This window comes from Papaver somniferum, chromosome 1 (genome assembly GCF_003573695.1).
Source record: "Papaver somniferum cultivar HN1 chromosome 1, ASM357369v1, whole genome shotgun sequence".
NCBI lineage: Eukaryota > Viridiplantae > Streptophyta > Magnoliopsida > Ranunculales > Papaveraceae > Papaver > Papaver somniferum.
This window is the reverse complement of record NC_039358.1, coordinates 213,105,416-213,122,388: the sequence shown is the minus strand read 5'-3', so window position 1 is coordinate 213,122,388 and position 16,973 is coordinate 213,105,416. Positions and strand designations below refer to the sequence as shown.

The 16,973-nt window shown below is 36.0% G+C and overlaps 1 non-coding gene and 1 pseudogene across 1 annotated transcript; one reads left to right on the top strand and one right to left on the bottom strand.

Annotated features, from left to right (window-relative positions):
* Positions 1–9,487: 9,487 nt before the first annotated feature.
* On the bottom strand, positions 9,488–10,510 carry LOC113359794 (annotated as a pseudogene).
* A 4,248-nt stretch (positions 10,511–14,758) lies between these two features.
* On the top strand, positions 14,759–14,830 carry TRNAN-GUU. Its single transcript has one exon. It is a non-coding gene; the product is annotated as a tRNA-Asn (tRNA).
* Positions 14,831–16,973: the final 2,143 nt, after the last annotated feature.

Genomic DNA, 16,973 nt, shown 5'->3' with positions numbered 1-16,973 from the left:
TCAAGTGCATAGTATCCTGCTGGGATCAGAGACGCAAGGAACCCAACTATACCTTGAATCAGTGTAAAATTGATTAGGGTTCAACTACAGTCCAGTCCGAAGTTAATTGATAGTAGGCTAGAGTCTGTAGCGGCTTAATACAGTATGGTGTTCAATCTGGACTAGGTCCCGGGATTTTTCTGCATTTGCGGTATCCTCGTTAAAAAAATTCTGGCGTCTGTGTTATTTCTTTTCCGCATTATATTTTGTTATATAATTGAAATATCACAGGTTGTGCGTTAAGATCAATCAATTAGAATATCCAACCCTTGGTTGTTGATTTACGTTGATTGATGCTTGAACATTGGTCTTTAGTACCGTTCAAGTAACTCCTCTTATATTCAATCGGTCTCGCAGATTTCTATTTGCTGATTGCGGATTGAATTAAGAGTTAGAGATATTAAGCTCTTTGATATTCTTTACTCTAGATTGAGTCTGACTGTCTAGTTGATTCTCTAGAAAGTATATTGGAGTAAGTCCTCTCAGATTGCCAAACGAATTGTTGGGTGTGGTTGTTAGACCCCCGCATTTTCAATTGGTATTAGAGCAGACAAACACATTAAAGACCTTATAAGTCTGTGTTTGTAGTGATCTGATATGAACAGAAGTGTTATCTATATAAATGCACCACCAGATCCAGGGATTTCAGAATTCTTTTCCATGACTGATTTAATAAAATATGTAGAAGAAATTCTATTTAAACCTCATCCAGGTTTAAAATCCCTTGAAATGTTTTCAGGGCTTGAAAAGAAACTTGAAAGCTTATCTCTCGATGTTGAGTTGTACCTCCAGAAAGAACAAGAATCTCTTGACAAGCTAAATCAAGTTATGATGAATATAATACTCATGTCGAGGTTGATATTGATTTACTAATTAGTGAGATAAATGCTCCTCCTCTGTGTCATCCACTTGGTTGTAGTAAACTAAAAGTATTACAAGGGGAGTTTAAATCTCACTCATCTCACGGTATCACCTCAAAGCATGAATCAGTTCATTGGTCAGTTCCTGATACACTGTGTGATAATTGTTTTGCTTACAGTTGTAAACATGTCAGGATGTCTTCTTACACTAAAATAGTTTCCCTGCGCAGTACTAAACATTATCTGCAGACACTATTTTTTATTAAGTTTTAAAATGAGACATCAGGGACTCAAATTTTTGTGTATCTCTCTAAAGTCTTTTGCAAAATTTGTAAAACAGATTCCTGGATGTTCCTCAAATTTGTTGGATGCAAAAGTAGTTGGAAAGAAACTCTTTCTTGGTGCCATGGTGAGCGAAGACATTGTTAACCTCAACATAACTTGATTGTGATGAATGTGCATCCTCACCAAGAAATGCCCTTGTTATGTATACGGTGAGGGAAGCACAAGAATTGCGGCACACATATTATGTTGGGTATGATTTTGAATGTTTGGTAACTTTGTAGAATTCGATCGGATTCTTCTAAAAAGGTATGTCTCTAAACTTGAGCAAGTTTTATGATGATCTATGTACCTTGTGTATCATTCATGTCTACCTAACTTGATTTGTGTTTAAGGTTCTTAAATGTTCCGATTTGAAAATAGTTGTTCGGGATGTTTTGGCCTTCATGGTACACTTCAGGTATGCATACCCGTTTGCATACCAGTTTACAAATGAGTTTTTATAAAAAAATTCAGGGAAATTGTATGGAAACGGTGGTTTCCTAGTTTAGGTTAAATTCTTAGTTTGAGTTAATTACCATATTAAAATGGGATACCTAAATTGACCATGGTTTCCTAGTATGAGTCGGTTTCCTAATCCAAGGAGGCCAAGACTTGGGAACCAAGTTTGTGACTCTTATATAAGGAGGTCTAGGCTAAGTGTTTTAGTCATGGAATCCTTAATGTAAATCTCATAGAGATGTGAAGGATTCATCCCACCTATCATGGTGGTTATGTGAGAGACCTAATGGTGGAAGGAGTACACCATTATGGTGCTTATGGGATACTTATCGATGTTGGAAGATATGTCGTTACGGAGTATTCGTATGGAGATGTTGGTAAAACATCTTGTTGAGGAGAAGATCATCTTGGTGGTGCAGGATTAGATTATTGGTGTTGAGCTAAAGGCGTCCACTGTAATCTATATCAGGGTGTGCAGAGAAGATCATCTTGTGGTGGTAGATAATGTGGTAAACATTATCTCGTATGGGTAAAGACACTACTTTGGATGTTACAGGGTGCTTGTGTTCGGTCACGTTGTGGTGAGTCGATGGATTGATATAGTCAGTCAGTTGTGTAATTCTCAGTGGTGATTCTATAATGAATAAAGAGGTCGTAGCCGTTTGGTGGATGCAGACAAATACACACATTGTGTATGTTGTTGAACCACGTTAAATCTGTGAGTACTAAGCGCTGCATGGGAGGCAACCCAGAGGTTTCGTATTTTCTATCCTTTTGTTTTTAGTTTTATTATTTTGCATATCATATTAGGATTTCCCACCTTGATTTTACTTAGGACGATTCAATTACATTGAGGACAATGTAAAGTTTAAGTGTGGGGGAGTATTTTTCATATAGAGTTTTTAGCCTTTTTCAGTCGATTTTTCAAAATTTTGCATAAAAAAACCTTCAACTTTTAGAGATTTTAGAGTCACTAGCATACTTCTAGGTATGTTTACATAGAGAATTCTGACCGACATAACTGAACTTGGAAGTGTTAGAGAACTATGTTTGGATTTCTTACGAATTGGAGTGTTAAATAATGGATTTAATCATACCGGTGATGCAAATGAGGAGCAGGGAGAAATTCATTATTAGAGTTGCTGATCAATCATTAGTGGAGACTACCTATTTCAAATCAACTGAGGCACCAGACCAAATTTTCTTTGTAGTTGACTAAAGAGCTTTCTTTTGAGTGTGTGTCACCGTACGTTGATTCCGGGTAGAATGGTGAGCTATCCAACCTCCCACCAATAGAAGCACTACTCTTTGATCTCTTGAGTGCTAATTTTGTCAATCATGAGGGTGACGTCTATAGATGAAAACCACCTTCTTGTAGTTTGATTTGCAATTAGCACCATTCTATCTCTCTCGCCAACAACAGGTCCATAGAAACACCATCATCATCAACAAGGGAGCGACATCGAAATCTACAAGGGAAGTTGAAGACGTTTGAGGTTTACAAGCAACAATACAAGGAAGAGCAAAATTTCATATCCAATTAAAGAAGTTATGAGTGAAATTAAAGAAGCTATCTACAAGTGGAGAAGGGCCAAAGACCCAGTGGAACTTGTTCAAATGGAGGATTTCTAGTCATCATTTTGTAGACAACGAGAAGATGAAGACAACGACGAAAGAACGGAGTCATTATGAGTTCGTATGAAGAAGTTATGAGTGAAACGAGAAGTCGAGTTGTCGGTTCTCCAAAACTGACAGTTAAATGGGAAGTACTAAAGGAGGATGCTGGAACTACTAGGGGCAGACACTATCGCTAAGGGAACCCACTGTATTACTAAGGGGGTGTCCATTCTGTTAGGGGGTAGCCGCATTTTGAATACTGATAAAGGCGCCAGATACTTTGATCGGGGCACCGATCATCTTCTGCTTTAATTCAGACGATGATGAACAGCGCCTGTTCTTGATGCTGATGATCATGGGTTTATTGATGTTTTGATTTAAGATTATTTCGACCTCTAGAAGGACCAGTAGATTGTAAATGGTGTTAGAAGAGATGGGTCGTGCTTGAAATGGAGTTTAACAACTCGGTGCTAGCCTTTGAACGATGATGCTGCTGTGTTCGATTGATGAAGTTGTTGGCAGTAAAGATAAGAAGGGCTCGAGCAAGTTCAGGGAGCTGTTATCAGAGATAATGGGGTTATGATGGTGATTGGTAACTCCAGTTGATGCTCGAGAAGAAGTTAAGGAGTCTACAGCGAGAATGAAGCTAGTTGCTGTTGCCATTGATTCTCGGTGATGAAGAAGAGGTACCGAGATCGAGTGGGTGGCTTGAGTCTGTAGGATTTGATGTTGTGGACGTTGGATGTTCTCGACCGAGATACATGGACAATGAGTTTACTGCCATCGATCGGCAGTGGCGATAAAAGATGGAGCTCGAGTATGTGGTCATCAGTGATAGCAGGGACACAGAACCGAAGTGAAGAAGGAAAGTCCGTGCAGCGCTGAGAAGAAAAGAGACCGTCTCGTTTGGCGGATTTGGCCGAGAAACCAACTGAGTTATTTACGGGAGTTAAGATAAAGAGGGAACTCGAGTTTGACAAGGAAAGAACTTGGATATGGGACCGAGTTTGAGAGAAGTCAGGAGGCGGTGATGAATTTTGGTTGCTGTGAAAGACTAGTTGAGGATTGTTAGAGTATACAAATATTGTACGGAAAGTTTTAGTGTTTAGAGTTATATTTAGTATTGGATATATTTAGTATGAATTGATTTACAAGTATTAGTCTTGCAAATGGTGTCGCTATATATACTTTGTGGGTTCTCAATGTAAATCATTTCATTCAATAATACAATCGTAATATTTAGTAGTTCTGTCTTGGTATCAGAAGGTTCGATCCGGACCTATTACTCACCTCGTTTTCTTTTCTAACCGGCGGCGGTAACCTTCAATGCTACCGTCCGCCGGATCTTTCCTCCGCTGCAATATGATTAGTTTTTCTTATTAGGTTTGCATCCAACACATCTCGTCCTCCTCCACTTTCCTTTCTCTCTTCGTTTCCATCTTTCCTTCCTCGGTTGAGTTTTCATGCGTAACTTCTCTCCTCTCCCAACTGACTGTTTAGAACATTAATCCGTCCAGTACCCCACTTCTCCACCTAGTCCAATATTTCACATCACCACCTTTCCTTTATATTCTTTAATTAATTTGCCAACCAAACCATATTATCAACTATCATATTATTTTTCCAATTACCAAAAAAAAAAAAAAAAAAAAAATCACCGGGTGCTATATTGTTCTTCTAATCTTGTTGCCTTATTCCATCACCTCTTCTGTCCCATTAATTTTACCCCACCATCATCTTTTCTTCTCACCTTTCTGTCCAAGTACATCTCTCGTTTTCCCCGATTCTGGTCCACTATTCAATCCCGAGTCTGCACACCTATATCCGCCATAAAAGGGCCAAGCCATAATAAATGAGAGGCTATACGACTCAGTTCCAACGTAATTACTCTGATATAACGGGCTCTTTTAAGAACTTGAATATTTCCTAACTGTTCTGGTCCATTTACCGTTATTGCCTCGGTAAACATAGTAGCTAAATAATCCCAACGCGTTACATAAGGAAGATATTGTATAATTGTTCGGTTTTCCGCTATTTTTTCCATCCCTCTGTGTAAATAACCCAATATAGGTTCACAGTCAATAACGTCTTCACCATCTAGAGTAATGATGAGTCGAAGAACGCCATGCATCGATGGGTGGTGAGGACCCGTATTGACTATCATGAGGTCTTTTCTTGTAGCTGATACAGTCATATTTTTTCCCCGATTCATTATTCCATGAATATCCAACAGACCAATTAATTCTTTATAACGTATTCTATTTTTTTTACAAATACTTCCACCCAAGATTTAATAGTTGATCCATTCTCATCCTAGGTAAAGTCCATCTTGTTGTAATAGGAATGAACAGGAACAAATAAGCTTTAGCTAATATAATAAAAATACCAATTGTCATTCCAAAAACTCCACCCACTTCAGAAATTTCGAAATGAGGAAGAAATATGTACGGAAGAGAAAGATTCCAACCCCCTAAATAAAGAACTGTTACAAATAATGAAGAAACTAGTAGATTTAGATAGGAAGCAACATAAAATAAACCAAATTTTATACCTGAATATTCGGTTTGATAACCTGCTACTAATTCTTCTTCAGCTTCTGGTAAATCAAAGGGCAACCTCTCACATTCTGCTAGGGAAGAAATTACAAAAACTGCAAAACCTATAGGTTGACGCCACAGATTCCACCCCAAAAACCATATTTTGACTGCGCCTCAACTATATCAACTGTACTTGAACTGTTAGATAATTATAGTAGGTGATAACATCACTGCTTCCATCGCTATTGCAGAACCGTACATGAGACTTCAGCCTCATACGGCTCCTCAATGGCCTTAACTAAATCTAAGGACTGGTTCGGTATTATCTCGATATGTGTTAGATAGAATCAAGATGTATCGAGGAGTCACAAATTAAACCAATGCAATTCCGTCTGCTATAATAGAAAAAAAGGGTGCTTCCGAATTGATCTTATCCTTTATAATTTAAGTTTGTCTTTATTCAGTAATAACTTAATGCTTGAATAAAATACTCGTTGTCTAAGTAGGTATTTCAACCTATTTATTTCGTTCCTATTCTTCTTTCTAAGAAAAGTAAAAGTGGGCTCAAAAAAAAGGATTACTTCGTTCCTGATAATTATTTATTTCACCTGTGGATAGGACCATACTCGGGATCGGGATCGTGGGGAAGTACTACTTTATCGTTTCTATCAACTTAAAGCCCCATTATGATTCCGTTTATGCAGAAATACCTTTTTTGGTAACTTACATTATCTCCGTTACTAATCCTTTGTGTATTTTGGTGTTCCTAACCGTCCACTCATTATTGCTCGATCCCCGGTATGGTAATACATACTATATAATAGAATAGTTAAAACAAAACTCTAGCCAGTTGATCTTTTCTACCCGTTTCAAACCGTGATGACTAATCAACCAACCTTGGGGTAATTTCTCTTTTTTTGCTTAACTCTTGTACATAGGGAATGAGTCTCAACCTTTTTACTGCTAATTTAGAAGCTGTTTTGTTTCACTCATATAACTATCTGGTTTAGGTCATCACCCCTAATGACGAATAAAAATACGAGGATCTATATTCACTCCATTCAAATTCTTTCCTAGAAAAAATTAGGTAAAAGTTCATGCCCCAACGAGTCGCACGTAGAGATATTGATAACACACATGGAGTTAATGGTATTTCATAACTAATCGATTGAGCAGCAGCTCGTAGACCACCCAAAAAAGAATATTTATTATTTGACCCATATCCTGACATAAGAAGTCCAATAGGAGCAATACTTGAAATAGAAATCCATAAAAAAACACCTATACTGAGATCAGCTAAAACAAGACGATATCCAAAAGGAATTACTGAATAACTTAGTAAAATGGATATGACTGCTATAGAGGGTCCGAGACTGAATAAAAGAATATCCCCTCTAGATGGGAGAATATCCTCTTTAAAAAGTAATTTTGTCCCGTCTGCTAGAGCTTGAAGAATTCCCAAAGGACCCGCGTACTCGGGTCCAATACGTTGTTGTACCCCCGCAGATATTTTTCTTTCTAACCACACAATAACTAGTATTCCTATCGTGATTCCCAATACAGGAGTAAAAATAGGGACAAGCAACCATATAAGACCATAGACCCCCTTTAAGGATTCCAATCTGAAAAAAGAATTGATAGCCTGTAATTCTGTCGTATCAATTATCATATTAACGATCAACTTCTCCCATAATGATATCTATACTACCTAGTATCGTCATAATATCCGCCAATTTCATTCTTTTAACTAACTGAGGAAGAATTTGCAAATTGATAAAACCCGAAGGACGAATTTTCCATCTCCAAGGAAAAGCACTATGATCCCCTATCAGAAAAATTCCCAATTCCCCCTTTGGGGCTTCTACTCTCACATAAAGTTCTTGTTTTGAAAATTCAAAAGTGGAAGATGTTTTTTTACTAATAAATCTATAGTCAAAATCATTCCAGTCAGAATCCCCTGCTTTATCAAAGCGTCGGGCTTCTAAATTTTCATAGGGCCCTCCCGGAATTCCTTCCAAAGCTTGTTGAATTATTTTTATGGATTCTGTCATTTCACCGATTCGGACTAAGTAACGGGCTAATGAATCCCCTTCTTTTTTCCATTGTACTTCCCAGTCAAACTCGTCGTAACACTCATAATGATCGACTTTCCGAAGATCCCATTGTATTCCGGAAGCTCGTAGCATTGGCCCTGATAAACCCCAATTTATTGCCTCCTCTCCACCAACAACGCCTACCCCCTCAACGCGTTCTAAAAAAATAAGATTTCGCGTAATAAGCTTTTGATATTCAGCAACCCCGGTTAAAAAATAATCGCAGAAATCTAAACATTTATCTATCCAGCCATGAGGTAGATCAGCAGCTACTCCTCCGATACCAAAATAATTATGCATCATTCGCATACCTGTGGCAGCTTCAAATAGATCATATATCAATTCTCTCTCTCTGAAAATATAGAAGAAAGGAGTCTGCGCACCTATATCCGCCATAAAAGGGCCAAGCCATAATAAATGAGAGGCTATACGACTCAGTTCCAACATAATTACTCTGATATAACGGGCTCTTTTAGGAACTTGAATATTTCCTAACTGTTCTGGTCCATTTACCGTTATTTCCTCGGTAAACATAGTAGCTAAATAATCCCAACGCGTTACATAAGGCAGATATTGTATAATTGTTCGGTTTTCCGCTATTTTTTCCATTCCTCTGTGTAAATAACCCAATATAGGTTCACAGTCAATAACGTCTTCACCATCTGGAGTAATGATGAGTCGAAGAACGCCATGCATCAATGGGTGGTGAGGACCCATATTGACTATTATGAGGTCTTTTCTTGTAGCTGATACAGTCATATTTTTTCCCCGATTCATTATTCCATGAATATCCAACCGACCAATTAATTCTTTATAACGTATTCTACGCTTTTTTGAATTGCTGAAAACGAAACAATGTTCATAAAAATTCAAGATCTAATAAATCAAATAATTCAAACTAAAGCTTCAAATTAACTTAACTAGTCTTTGGCTCCCGAATATCCAACCGACCAATTAATTCTTTATAACGTATTCTATTTTTTTTTACAAATAAGCCAGCAACCGTTGCCGTTTTACCAGAGTTTTCCCTATACCTCTCTGAGATAAAAAGTCCTTTTTGTGAAATTCAAAATGGAAAGTGAGTCTCCGCATTTTAGTGGTGAAAATTAATACTTGAAATTCAAAGGAAACGGACCCCTTGTTTTATTCTTTTTCTTCTTGCGAAATAACTGAGATGAATGCATTTTTTTATCATAAAAAGAGCGCTTCTCCTTTTTTTATTTTATAAAAAAATGGAGTTTATCGATCAGTAAAAATAATATCGGTTTTTAAAATCTGGTTCTGGTATACACAAAAAATTTATTTTTTCATATACTACCTTTTACTTTCAAATTTAATGAATCAATCCAATTTGCAATTTCATTCGGATATAGATACAAAAGGCTGGTCGAGTTCTTCAACCCCCCCAAAAAAAGAAAGGGAAAAATTGAGCCGAAGAAGATTCTTAGGTCATTGAATCAGTATCCTATACGGGAAACCAGAATATAAAGAAATATAAGATAAATGTGCGGGTACATTTGTTTGCCTTCAAATATCATGCCATATCTGGCACGTTATAGATAGGAAGGAGATTTACCATTAATTGATGGTAAATCGTGGATACATATATATCCTTGACATACTGAAACGACTTCCATTACTGGTATCAAACCAATAGCGATTCATACAAGCTAAATATTCTAATCGATAATTTGGCCAAAGAAAAAATTTCCATTTCATTAATTTATTTCTATCTCTATCTAAATTCTTTGGATCTTTATCAAGATGCTTGCTCTCCTCCAAAAAAGTACCGCAGTTCTTTATGTTGTTCTTATTGTAAAATGTTTTCTTTCTATCCAAAACATTTCTTTTTTCCGAGTTTAAACAAATTTGAATTATCAATTCTCTACGACATCTAGGAGCTAAAATATTTTCAGGAACAACAAAAGCATAATTTTTTTCATCTCTCTTTTCAAGCACCCTTTCATGTCTATGTCTTTTAATGGATTCATCAAAAGAATTATTATAACCGTTTTCTTTTAGTTGGTTTTTTCTATTAGTTTGGTGATTACTATTATGGACCAGTGAAATAACTATGGTTTGATACATAATAAAAAGTCCATATCCTTGTATAGACAGGCGAACAGGTTCAATAATCAATACTCCTTTGTTTATCAATTCTGTAAGATTTAGATCTTTTTGAATCAGCAATATATCCAAACGCATTTCTCCTCTTTGAATAGAGGATATCGCAATTTGCTTTGGATTGTTCAGTCTAAGCAGGAGACAATATATCTGGATACTATTAATTATTCTTTGATCCAAAGAACTATGCCATCTCAGTTGAAAAAGAAAATATCTTTTCAGGAAAAAATCTAGTTCCTATTCTGTGGTACTCTTCCATTTATTTTGATTTCTACTCTTTTTCATGTATGAGTCACTGTCATCCTCGTTAACTTCTTTTTCTTGGTTTGATAGATCTGATCCAATATCTTCTTGGTCTGATTCTTCTTTTTCTTCTTGGTCTGATTCTTCTTTTTCTTCTTGGTTTGATTTTTTTATCCGTATCAACAATACAATCTTCTCCTAGATAATGACTCATATATATGCCTGCCGGCATATAAAAAATTGGGGGTTTATTTGTGTTGTAGTTATAGGGAATTTTTCGGCTTCCCTTTACTTGTAATGGTGATAGAGAAATATATGAATCCTTCCCTTCTCTATAATTGATATATTTCTGTGATAAAAGATCATATCCATACTGTTTTTTAAAAAAATTTGTTTTACTCGATAATGAATCCATTACATAAGCATTTTGCTTCTTATAATGAAATACATTTTTTTGTTCATATGAATCCAATTTTCTTGATGCCTTGTTTGAAATCGTATGACTTTGATTGACTCCATTTCGTTGTTTTTGTAGAGCTAATTGAGACGATGTAATCTTAGATAAATTATATTGATAGTTATAATGACTGTTTAACCAATTTTTCCACCCATTCGTTTCAAAATTGCTAAGTTTTTTATGTCTTGATTCAGAATAAAGTATTCCTTGTGTTCCAAAAAAATTCTTTATTCTATCTTTAAGAAAAAAAGACGTTCCATTATATTGAAGTACAGATCTCATGTGATATTTGTTAATCACTTGGGTTTGTGATAATTTGTAAAATACATATGCCTGTGACAAGTCAACTGGGGCACAAAAATGATGTAAATTCTTATTACTAATAATTGAAAGTGCCCTCTTTTTAGTCGAAATTACATGAATTTTTTTTTTCTTCAACTTCTTCTTTCTTTATTTCAGCATTGTAACTTTTTTTATCAATCTATCCTTTTTTTAAGTCTAGGGAAAATTGTGCATTGATCCTGGGAATATTAATGAGATATAGAAGGGTGTCCATATATATCTTTTCAATCAAAAAGTTTAAAAAAGAGTGTCGTTTACGTATTAATCTAGCACTTCTTCTTTGGAATATCTGCAAAAAGCTTTTTGGCGCTTCTAATCTTTTATCGTTACAACTTGTATCATTAGGATTAATATTTCTATCTGGAATTAGAAACGTTTTTTTCTTGTCATTTATTATTTTTTCAATTTGATTCTTAATTGTACTTGTCCTATCAGCCAGATCTTCTGTTTTTTTTTTTCTGTTAGTGTATAATTTGTCCAAGACATTGATCTAATTCGACTTGACGATTCATGAACTATCTGATTTTCTTTGAGAGAATTTTTTTTATTTTCACTCGATTCATATTCTTTTCTCAATCCAACTAATAGAATTGGATTTACTTTGCCAAGCTCTTTTATTCTTTTTTTTTGAAAAAAATCCTTTTTATGAGTCCAGCTTTCTTTTTCTTTTGAGTCCTTTAGAAACCCTTTTGTTTTTTCTTTTAAAACTCTTAGACCTAGAAAACTTTGTGTTTTTTTTTTTGTTATTGTTTTTTCTAGGTCTTTAAAAATGGGTTTTAAAAAAGAAGGTCGTCTTCGAGGAGAACCAAAAGGAAATTCAGTTTCCATCCCCCAGACTGTCAAAAAGCAAGAATTTTCCTTTATTCCCCTTGGATTTTTATGATGAGATCGTTTCTTAGAACTGTTCCAAGGTTTCGGATAGAAAGGATATATGATCTTTATCTGAATACCCTCTGTTAACCAATTTTTTGGAAATTCCATTTCGGATAATTGAACACCATTATAGGTGCATTTAACATGCATTTCTCTACCCCACTCTCTCCAATCCTCATTCCATTCCGGGGTTGAAATAATAAGATACGGCTGACGTTTTTAGCTATTATCAATGAAGGCAATCCAATATATTTTCTAAAAATCGAGTGGGCTATTAACAAGCACCCCCTTATTGATTGACCAAATAGAACAGTATCCCAGCTTTCCGCTACTGCTAGCCGGTCATTTTCCTCCCCTTTCTTCTTCCTTTTTTTATCCTTTTCTTTTGTCTCTTCCTCAAAACTGGAATTTTTTAATTCCGTACTTTTTATCATCCAATTCTTAAAAAGAAGATTCCAAATTCGGGAGGTATCAACAGAAAAAAAAAAACTTTTTATAGATTCTGTCCAAAAAAAGGGGGGAATGGATATTTGTTTGAAACGGTTCCCAAATACCTGTTTTACGTCTTTGAGCGCGCATAGAACCTTTGATTATATCTCGACGAAAATCCGATTCTTGCGCATAACGTAGGACAAACACTTCTTCTACTTCATCATTAGTATTCGTTGTACTATTTGTACGTTCGGTATCTGTAAAAATGACTACATGGTTGGCCTTACTTGACCTAATTTCATGATCCTCATCCGTTTCTTCTAAAATTGTTCCATCTTGTTGATCCAAACTGGTAATCAATTTGTATGACCATTGAGGAACTTCTTTACGTATTTCTTTTATTCCAATGGATTCCTTTATAATTCTTTGATGATGTCTATCGGGTGTAACCGCATCAAATAAATATTTCGTTCTATTTTATGAATTAAGTTTTCCTTCTTCTGGAAGGAAGTATTTTCTCTCAAATTTTTCCTTTTTTTCTTCAAATTCTTGGTAGTTTGTGGGAAGTATATTATGAAATTTATTTATCCAAATTCAACCTTCTTCTGAGAAAGCCTCATTCATTTTCAAACTTGAGTTTAAATACTTTTTTTTTTCGCTTCCACGGCGGGTTCCGTTCAAAAAAGGATCATACCTTTCAGGCAGGCAGTCTTGTTCAGTCTTATCATTGCATAATCTAATCCTTTTTTCAAGTACATCCAGTTTCAGAGACCCCCTTTATAGAGCATCAATTCTATTGAAAAATGCGTTGTTTATGTTTGTTTTTTTTGTTGGTATAAACCCAATTATTATACAATTCTTCAAAAGAGGGTTTTTCAGTTGTGGACAAAAGTATCTTTCCTTTTATCATTTCCAAAAAGATTGACAAACTAGGTGGATATGTAAAAGAGATTCTTTCTTTTCCATCACTTTCACATGTAAAAAAAAAATAGTGTGACATTTCGTCTCGGACAGCATCTTCAAATTGATCATTTTATATATCGCACTGGACGATTCCATCGTTTATAGTCGAAAAGAAGAGTAACAAGAGGTTTTTCAAACCAGAGGAGGTCTTTATCTTCTTTAAGTTTAAGTATTTCTAACTTCGAATTTTCTTCCGAACAAAGGGAAGGGGAAGGGTCTTCTTCGATGGATCCTTCTTCCTGTTTAGTCCCCTTCGTTTCGGAAATTTTTTCGATTTCTACATCTGTTTCTCCCTCACTTTCCCCCCTTTCTTCCGTTTCGGAAGTTTCTTCTTTTAGTTTCATAGTAACAATAGGCGACGGCATTCTGCCTAAATAGTAGACACCGGTGATAAATAACAGAATACTAAAGATTCGAGCCATAGAATTTCTCAATTCTGACACAAGGTACTTATTCGATCTAATAGAATTATTTTTCCGTATCCAGAATAATACCAATCCAACCTATTTCATGAATAAAATGTGACCAATTAACCAACCAACAAAACTACTTGTTACAAATAACATCTTGTTGTTGCATCGAAACATATAAATGTTGACTAATCTGGATAATGTTGAACTCGGTAAAATGAAATGGTTGAATAATTGAAAAATGATATTATTCAGGAATACACATTGAATGCTGAGATTACGCATTGAGTTTCTGGTAGTAGATCCATAATCAAAAACGTTTTTGTGGTTGTTCTAGAAGAAATGAAACAAAAGATATGGTAGAACTAGGACAGTTATTGTATGAGGTCTACCCAATGCTAGATGGAGAGGCGCATAATAGATCGATATGAACATCATGAGCTGTCCCGTAATAAAACCCGTTGTTGCTGATACCTCCTTCTCGGTTCCTTCTTCCATAACCCGAGCTCGGAGAAGGAAGAGATAAGAGGGCCCTATGGAGAATGTGGTCAGAAATCCATAATAGAGTCCGACCACAACGACCGAATTTATTATCTTCATGCATAAGGATAATAGATTACCTAGTAGAAAATATTTCAAAATCATCACAAACCCCCCTTTTTTCTTTTCTATTGCAATTTCTCGATTATTAAATGATGATTTCTTAACTTTCCATATATAGAAATAGAAACAGATAGACTAGAAACGACGTCTCTTATGTCAATGAAACCAAAGGGATATTAAATGAATGTAATTGAGATATGGATGGAATTGGGATATGGATGGAATATAATGAAATAGAGACACTTTGAGGTTCCCTATGAAATGAGGCATGGAACGAAGCCACTACGAAGAAGTTCCGGGAGTTACGAAGGAAGCTTCGGGCTCATATTGGTCATGGGTTGAGAATGGGAATTGAACTCTATGAGATCGAATTTCCCGTTGTTCCTCAGTAGCTCAGTGGTAGAGCGGTCGGCTGTTAACTGATTGGTCGTAGGTTCGAATCCTACTTGGGGAGATTTTATTCATTCTGAATGAAAGAATTCAGAATGAAATGAAAGGTCTCGCGTTGACCGTTAGGAGTAGGTAACCCGTTCCCTGTCTTTCTTTCTATTGCATTCTATCCCATCGTATCACATTCTGTTATGCGATATTTGAGAATCGCCGTCAATACCTCGGTGTAGATCCGGGATAATCCTTTGTTCCATAGCCCTGGGGCTATTTACAACTAGCCAATTAATCATTCTCAGATGTACTAGTACTAGCAGTGCATCAAAGATGCAGTCATCGATTCTCCCGAGAGGCTACAATTACCGCGAGCAAACATATTAATGACGAGTCACGCTTTTTTGCTATGCTACTAATACCGGTTTTTAAAATCTAATAATGTTCCTCTCTTGTCGATCAATTAGTTGATTGTTCCCATCCCCTATTTTTCTTCTCTCCAATTCTATCCTACTGCCCGTCCAGTCCACCACCTGAGCTTCCCTAGTTCACTATCTAAGCCACCAAATCCTCTAAGCTCATCCATTAAACCAAGACCACCAGTTCCCGAAACGTAAGTCATTCCTGTAGCCATTAGTCCAAGCCTAGCATACACGTCTGTCTATTTCCCCTTCTCTGCATTATGGTCTATTCTTTATGATCATCATCTGTTCCCGTCACCACCATCATTGGCAGCAGGGATCATAAAAGACTACATTGATAATAATTTGGTGTATTAACATTCATGGCTCAACATCCTATTTATATTGTTCACAAACTTGACTGCCACTCAAGGCACTTTCCTAACTAAGATCAAACTCTAAACATAGACACTTTCCTAACATAAACCAATTTCCTAAAATACAAAAGACTTGTTTAACAAGATAAACGTGTGTTACTTAACACACGTACTGTATGCCTTAACACCCTCCCGCAAGCGTAACGGGTGATCTTGAACCGTTAGCTTGAACCTTAAAAGAGAAAACCGGTCTTGTTTCAGCCAAAGAGCGTACGCTGGATTTGGGTCTTCACTGTTGGGAAGAGTTGGAGATGGACATGGATTGTCGCTGGTAACAAAACTATCGAGTTCATAACTTTGGAGATACGTGAGAAACTGAGCACGCCATAGAGAGTAAAACGGACATCAAGAAGTTTAGGTATAGAAAATATTTGATATAGTTTAGGTACAGAGAAGAATAGAAGAGGTTTAGAAGAAGTGTTCTTTTATTAATCTTCGGTGGTGTATGTAGACGTGGGCAATAAAGGGTTTGGTAGATTTAATAAGACAGAAAAAGTTAAGAATTTAGAGAGACAGGACTCAAGAGTGATTGGATAAGCCGAGAGAGGTGATTTGTTGAGAGAAGAAGATAGACTGAGATTTCTAAGAATTTGTTAGGTTTGTTGATGATGAAGTGAGGGTAGGTGATGGAATTAATTAATTAAAGGATGAATAAGAGAGGAACAGTGGTTTCGGGGAAAGAAGCAGTCGGATGGAATGATTAGCATAAGACAAATAGAGTGAAAGATGTGCATCAGATGAAGAGTGGGATCCGCGAAATTTTGAGAAAGTTTACTGTTTAACAGTAAAAGAAAAGAGAAGAGTTAGACCAAAGAAAATGGTAAGGGGTGATGTGATGTTTATTAAGCACCGGGGAGAATTTTTTTTTTTTTTTTTGAGAAAGAATTAAAAGAAGATAGAGAATAAAAATTGGTGTAGAACGGGTGGGGAATAAAAAGTTGTGGAAGGAATTAATCAATAATGAAAGAATTCGTGGGAAAAGATGGTGAAGGAATATGGATTGACGGACAGCGAAAACAATAAAGAAAGGTATCGGGATCGGAAAAAGAAGAAAGGTTGGAAACAATCAATTAATTTAACGAGGGAAGATGAATGAGAAGTTTAGGTTTTCTGAGTATGAAAGAAAAGTAGAGAAAGCTAAAGAAGGTGAGGATCGAAACTTGCTCTGATACCAAGTTAAAGAACGAACAAGAGAGAGGAGAGCACAAACGCGGAAGCATAAAAGACTACATTGATAATAATTGGGTGTATTAACATTCATGGCTCAACAGCCTATTTATATTGTTCACAAACTTGACTGCCACTCAAGGCACTTTCCTAACTAAGATCAAACTCTAAACATAGACACTTTCCTAACATAAACCAATTTCCTAAAATA